The sequence below is a fragment of the Pleurodeles waltl genome, chromosome 7 (genome assembly GCF_031143425.1).
Source record: "Pleurodeles waltl isolate 20211129_DDA chromosome 7, aPleWal1.hap1.20221129, whole genome shotgun sequence".
In the NCBI taxonomy this organism is placed as follows: domain Eukaryota; kingdom Metazoa; phylum Chordata; class Amphibia; order Caudata; family Salamandridae; genus Pleurodeles; species Pleurodeles waltl.
Genome location: NC_090446.1, coordinates 918,208,752 through 918,216,430, shown reverse-complemented (window position 1 = coordinate 918,216,430; position 7,679 = coordinate 918,208,752).

Below are 7,679 nucleotides of genomic sequence, written 5' to 3'. Positions count from 1 at the left end.
CCTCACAGGTTCCTACCAAGAAACCCTTGTATCATCTAGAAAGTCATAACTGGGAAGGGTGGAGGGACCCTCCCGCCGCCCCCACCCAACCATGAATGTGTCCAGTGTGTGATGGTGCCCACTGGAACAGGGCTGCATGCATTGGTGGATGTGCACCAGCCATCATGTTCACCATTGCTATTTCCGTATCCCACACCAACGGCTCCAATATTTATTTATTATTTATTTATTTCTCTGAGAACAATATGCACAACTCTTCACCTAGAGAATCTCTCTAAAAACATATGTGTGAAGAAACTTGTGAAGAAACCCCAACAGCGAGATGAAGGCGCGCCACAAAAGAAGCTGTTTTCTCAGGTCTAACCTTGTAAATAGAGTATATATTGTGCTCCAGATTAAATTATATTCTCTGCCTTCTACTTGAGGGATAATCTGAATTTTTTGAACAAGTTGTTAACTTTAATTGGACCTGGATCCTTTCCCAGATTCTTGAAAGCCAAATACATACCGGCAGTTTATTACTAATACCTTGAGCTATAACATCAATCATGAGTGACACAATGTGAACTCACAACACCCCAGAATTAGGAAAATGCAAGGCAAAACAAGGAGTCGGGAGTATAACTACGGTGCTGTCAGTGGGTTAGATAGCCCCACTATTAGCACAGAACTCAGACAGGCATACAATTGTAAGACAGAAACACATGACTCTGGTCAGGAATCTCACTGGCAGTGGTTCTTGTTGAAGAGATATAATGCATATGTCCACAGTAACTACATGCCCAAACATTTCAAAAGCCATAACCTGCTCTTCTGCATTCAAGCAGTGACAATACCTGAATTTGACCCTTCAGGGACGGGTAGGTTTAGGCATTCAATATCTTATACGTGCCCAATCACTCATCCTTGCATTCATGCACCCATTCAATCACCCACTGACTCGTTCTTGCATTCACTCTTTGATGAATCCATAATTTTAAAAAACACAATCTTGTGGCTGGCACATGCTTATATAATTACAAATAAGTAAACCATTAAACATTGCAATGGGCAGCCATCTTGAGACAACGATATTCTACAATGTGTGTCACTATTTGAAAATTCCAACATGGCTCTCACATTTAGAAGCGATGTGTTGACCATTTAAAAATGGTAAAACATTGATACACTACGAGCAATACTATTCGAAGATGGCTGCTTGGTTAAGACGTAGTGACTATGCCAGGTGTGGAGGATTCCAGAAGAAATGTTTGGGGAGCTGATGGGTGCTCTAGAAAAAAGGAGGGAAAGAAATGAAACAAGACCTAGAAAAGGAGAAAATGAAAAAATGAAGGGCTGACACACTAGTCTGGCATTGAAGCAAACTCATTTTCAGGCAGATGTGCACAGGTGTAAGCAAGCTTCCATCATTCATAGGCAAGAAATCCAGAAGTTTAACTCGGCTAATCCATTCCTCTATAATTAATGCTTCCAGATTTCCGTTTTTACTGATTTTTTCAATTAAATACGGACAGAAAAATATTTATTCTCTTGTCTGTATTTATTTGTAAATTCGGATAAGTATGGAAAATACATTTTTTTGGATTGTAATCACTACTACTAATCGTGAATACTAAATCAATAACTGTGAAGATCCATAGGAAGGGGAGGTAAAAAAAATATTAAAATTCCTAATAAAGCTTAAATAACTACAACAGATAAACTGTTTAAACTGTGCAATGATACATTTGGTTTCAAGCTACTGCATTGTACTGTAAATGGCTAAAATTAATTGGACATTCAAACATAACTAAACATTTGTTGGTTAAATGCACTTGTGGAGAGGTACCCATTGGAACTACATTTTTTATACTAAACACAAAATAAATATGGACAATTAAAGATAAAATGGCCAAATAATAAACTCGATGAATACAGACCGAAATGTAAAAAGAATTATATACAATAAAACCGGGAGCCCTACCTATAATATATGATGGGTGGGCAAAATCAGAATGTGAATGGCGTGAACAGACCAATGGTAGAAGACAGCTGACCCAAATCACCTGTAGATATTTATAAATGTATGTATCTTTTATCAAAGCCTGGCAGGCAGATAATGTTAAGCCAGTTATGAGAAAGCACTTTAATACACACACAGTTAAATACTCTCTTCATCGGTGAATAGCTTTTTTTTGGTAAACAAAAAAATACTTAACAACTGAAAGACAAATAAGTCAAAGTCCATCAAATGAGGGAAGGTGATATGTAAGGAAGGTTTACATTTAATCCTATACCTAGTATCCTTAAAACATCAAGCCAACAGTTGTTTTTTTCCCTTTAATGACTTTTTAAAGGCAATAGAACTTTGAGCAAATACAAATTCTTGACAAACTGTTTGAAACTATAATGTTGGGCTCAGCAGTAAAGTAATGCATCCCACTAAACTGGTGCATGTATTGTTTTAGTCACAAGTGCTATATGGAGATAAATGAATATCCTTGGCCTCGGAGTTATAGTAAAAATACAGTGTTAGAAATGGGTTCTTTGGTTGACAGTCAGGTTACCCCCTGTTCAAGCAAGGACCCTCACTGTAGTCAGGGTAAAAGAGAATCACCCTCAGCTAACCCCTGCTTACCCCCTTGGTAGCTTGACAGAGCAGTAGGCTTAACTTCAGAGTGCTAGGTGTAAAGTATTTGTACCAACACACACAGTAACCTAATGAAAACAGTACAAAATGACGCAACACCAGTTTAGAAAAATAGGAAATATTTATCTAAACAAAACAAGACCAAAACGACAAATATCCGACATACACAAGTCAAGTTATGAATTTTTAAAGATTAAACTCACAAATAGCACTTAGAAACACAAAATGCTTCGATGAGGTGTTAACACGGTGTTGTGACGAAGTCGCTCCCAACCAGCCGACACCAGCGGCGCAGGACATGGAGACGCATAGACCCCCAAGTACAGTACCTTTGGTGAAGAGTAAAAACAAGTCGATGTGCGAAGTCGGGGATTGCGGTGTCTGTGCGAAACGTTGAATCCGCGCACTTCGAGCGGCATCAGTCACGACGTGGTGCGGCGACTTCCACGGAGTTGTGGACTTCAGCAGGACTGCAGCAGCGTCGGGCCTGCGAAGGTCGTCGCGTTCCAGCGAAGATCACGGAGTCGGTTGCAGGCGGCGTCACTGGATTCAGCAACGGCGTTGGTCCGAAGTCGTCCAAAGTCGATTTCCTTGGATTTCCACCAGCTTTCCTTTCAAGGGCCCAGGGACTGGATAGGGCACCACTTGTCAGAGCAGGAGTCCCTCCAGAGACCCCAGGTGCTGGCAGAGAGAAGTCTTTGCTGTCCCTGAGACTTCAAACAACAAGAGGCAAGCTCTAAATCAAGCCCCTGGAGATTTCTTCACAAGATGGAAGGCACACAAAATCCAGTCTTTGCACTCTTACTCTGGCAGAAGCAACAACTGCAGGATAGCTCCACAAAGCACAGTCACAGGCAGGGCAGCACTTCTCCTCGGCTCTTCAGCTCTTCTCCAGGCAGAGGTTCCTCTTGTTTCCAGAAGTGTTCTAAAGTCTGTGGTTTTGGGTGCCCTTCTTATTCCCAACTTCTTGTTTGAAGTAGGCCTACTTCAAAGTAAAGTCTCTTTTGAATGTGAAATCCTGCCTTGCCCAGGCCAGGCCCCAGACACTCACCAGGTGGTTGGAGACTGCATTGTGTGAGGACAGACACAGCCCTTTCAGGTGTAAGTGACCACTCCTCCCCTCCCTCCTAGCACAGATGGCTCCTCAGGAAATGCAGACTACACCCCAGCTCCTTTTGTGTCACTTTCTAGTGTGAGGTGCAATCAGCCCAACTGTCAAACTGACCCAGACAGGGAATCCACAAACAGGCAGAGTCACAGAAATGGTATAAGCAAGAAAATGCTCACTTTCTAAAAGTGGCATTTTCAAACACACAATCTCAAAATCAACTGTACTAAAAGATGTATTTTTTAATTGTGAGCTCACATACCCCAAACTCCACATGTCCATCTGCTCCCAAAGGGAATCTACACTTTAATCAGATTTAAAGGTAGTCCCCATGTTAACCTATGAGAGGGACAGGCCTTGCAACAGTGAAAAACGAATTTGGCAAAATTTCACTGTACTATATGTCCTACCTTAACCATACACTGCACCCTGCCCTTGGGGATAACTAGGGCCTACCTTAGGGGTGCCTTACATGTATGAAAAGGGAAGGTTTAGGCCTGGCAAATGGGTACACTTGCCAAGCCGAATTTACAGTTAAAACTGCACACACAGACACTGCAGTGGCAGGTCTGAGACATGATTTCAGAGCTACTTCTGTGGGTGGCACAACCAGTGCTGCAGGCCCACTAGTAACATTTGATTTACAGGCCCTGGCACCTCTAGTGCACTTTACTAGGGACTTACTCGTAAATCAAATATGCCAATCATAGATAAACCAATCACATATAATTTACACAGAGAGCATATGCACTTTAACACTGGTTAGCAGTGGTAAAGTGCTCAGAGTTCAAAAGCCAACAGCAACAGGTCAGAAAAAAATAGGAGGAAGGGGGCAAAAAAGATTGGGGATAACCCTGCATAAGCAAAAAAGTCCAATACACAGTTGTTAGAAATTGGGTTTTTGGTTGGCAGTCAGGTTGCCCTCTGTCCAAGCAAGAACCCTCATTCTAGTCAGGGTAAGTCACACACAATCCAAGATTATCCTGTGCCCACCCTCTGGTAGCTTGGCACGAGCAGTCAGGCTTAACTCAGAAGGCAATGTGTAAAGTATTTGTGCAATAAATCATACAATAACACAATATAGCACCACAAAAATACACCACACAGTGTTCAGAAAAATATATAATATTTATCAGGATAATTGTAGGTCAAAACAAATAAAGATGCAATGTGAAATTGTAGAGATATCACTGAAAAGTGATTTAAAGGGGGTTATTCTAACTTTGGAGGAGGAGTTAATCCGTCCCAAAAGTGACGGAAAAGTGACGGATTTACCACCAGCCGTATTACGAGTCCATTATATCCTATGGAACTCGTAATACGGCTGGTGGTATATCCGTCACTTTACCGTCATTTTTGGGACGGATTAACACTCCTCCAAAGTTAGAATAACCCCCAAAGTGTCTTAAGTCTTTAAAAAGCAAACAAAGTCTCTTTCAAGCACAAAGTACCTGGTTTCTGGTTGAAAATCTCTGCAAAGGGCCAAAGACGAAGAGATACGTGGAAAAATGATGTGTGCGTCGATTTCTCCCCTGCACACACGGACTTGCGTCGTTATTTTTCACGCGGGGAAGACGAGCGTCGTTTTCCGGCGCGCGGACAGTCTCTTTCTGTGGGTCGCGGGATTACCAGATGTCCCAGGGTCTGTGCGTGGATTCTCCTGCTTGTTTTCCGGCTGCGCGTCGTTCCGCGGGGCTGTGCGTCGAAGTTTCGCTCTCACGGCAGGCGTTGTGTCGATTTCCCCTCTGGAAGTCGGGCGGCGTTGTCCTTGCGAGGCCGTGCGTCGAAGTTCCGGTCGCCCCAAAGGCGTCGCGGCGATCAGCGTCGGTGTGCGGCGTTTTTCTTGCGCGGAGCAAGCTGTACGTTGAAATTTTCGGCTCACGAAGAGTCCAAGTGAAAAAGAGAAATATTTTTGGTCCTGAGACTTCAGGGAACAGGAGGCAAGCTCTATCCAAGCCCTTGGAGAGCACTTTTGCAGCCAGACAAGACTTCAGCAAGGGAGCAGGGCAACAGCAAGGCAGCAGTCCTTGGTAGAAAGCAGTCAGGTGAGTCCTTTAGGCAGCCAGGCAGTTCTTCTTGGCAGGATGCAGGTTCTGGTTCAGGGTTCTTCTCCAGCAAGTGTCTGATGAGGTAGGGCAGAGGCCCTGTTTTATACCCAAATGTGCCTTTGAAGTGGGGGAGACTTCAAAGAGTGGCTAAGAAGTGCACCAGGTCCCCTTTCAGTTCAATCCTGTCTGCCAGGGTCCCAGAAGGGGGTGTGGCAGTCCTTTGTGTGAGAGCAGGCCCTCCACCCTCCCAGCCCAGGGAGACCCATTCAAAATGCAGATGTATGCAAGTGAGGCTGAGTACCCTGTGTTTGAGGTGTGTCTGAGTGACTGTGTCTGAGTGAATGCGCAAGGAGCTGTCAACTAAGCCCAGCCAGACGTGGATTGTAAGGCACAGAAAGATTTAAGTGCAAAGAAATGCTCACTTTCTAAAAGTGGCATTTTTAGAATAGTAATATTAAATCCAACTTCACCAGTCAGCAGCATTTGGTATTACCATTCTGGCCACACTAAATATGACCTTCCTACTCCTTTCAGATCAGCAGCTACCACTCCAATACTGTATGAGGGCAGCCCAAATGTTAGCCTATGAAGGGAGCAGGCCTCACGGTAGTGCAAAAACGAATTTAGGAGTTTTACACTACCAGGACATGTAAACTACACAGGTACATGTTTCACCCACACAGCACCCTGCTCTAGGGGTTACCTAGGGCACACATTAGAGGTAACTTATATGCGGAGGAAGGGGAGGTTTAGGCTTAGCAAGTACTTTTAAATGCCAAGTCGAGGTGACTGTGAATCTGCACCCACAGGCCTTGCAATGGCAGGCCTGAGACAAGGTAAAGGGGCTACTTTACCAGGCCCACTAGTAGCATTTAATTTACAGGCCCTAGGCACATATAGTGCACATTACTAGGGACTTATAACTAAATTAAATAGTCCAATCAGGTATGATCCAAGGTTACCATGTTGTTTAAAGGGAGAGAGCATATGCACTTTAGCACTGGTTAGCAGTGATAAAGTGCGCAGAGTCTAAAAGCCAGCAAAAACAGTGTCCAAAAAGTGGAGGGAGGCAGGCAAAAAGTTAGGGGTGACCACCCTGAGACAGTCAGGTCTAACAACAGTAATATTCATTTTATGTCACAATATGCTATGCTAACACGCTGTGTGTTCCTGAAGTATATAGGTACCATTTAGGTCCAGCTCCAGTGGGTCCTAGGGTCTTCATACTTGGTGGGGAGACACGTTCAACCTCCTAGAGCATGGTGACCTCCTCCTTAGCAGCTGCTGCATCGGTGGACTGGAAGGTCAGCAGAACAGTGCACCCGACACCGCAGTTGATGCCTGCAGGCTGCAAGAAAGTGGCTCCTCCACTTCAAGGGAGATGCTGATGACTTGGAGAAGTGATGGATGCTTTTGGAGGATTCACAGCTGTAGGACGAGTCTGGATGTCATGGCTGTCTGGACAGGAGCAGGTAGAGAGTCAGGGTTTCACATCAAAAGTCCACTAGCAGTCCCCAGTTCTCACTCCTTCAGCTCTTATATGTCCTCTTCTTCTTGGGTCAGATTAATCTGTTGTTCTGTTGTCAGGGGGCACGTAAATACTCAATTTGGGGGTGCTTAGGGGTGTGTAGGGTAGTAGCCAATGAGCTTCTTACCCTCGGGGTGACTACACCCTTTATATGACCACTTCTGTGGGCATAATTCTGTCCCAGGATTCTTAATTCCACCAAAATCATGATGGTGGAACCCTTCTTTCATGGAGCACATCAGGGTGACCTCCTTAGGGGTATGAGTAGCCTAGTAGTGCATCATGCCTACATGCATAGCTAATTTCTCACCTGTCCTGGTGCCAAATGGACCTCATGGAAGGGGTGGAAACTCCCCGGTCTGGGGG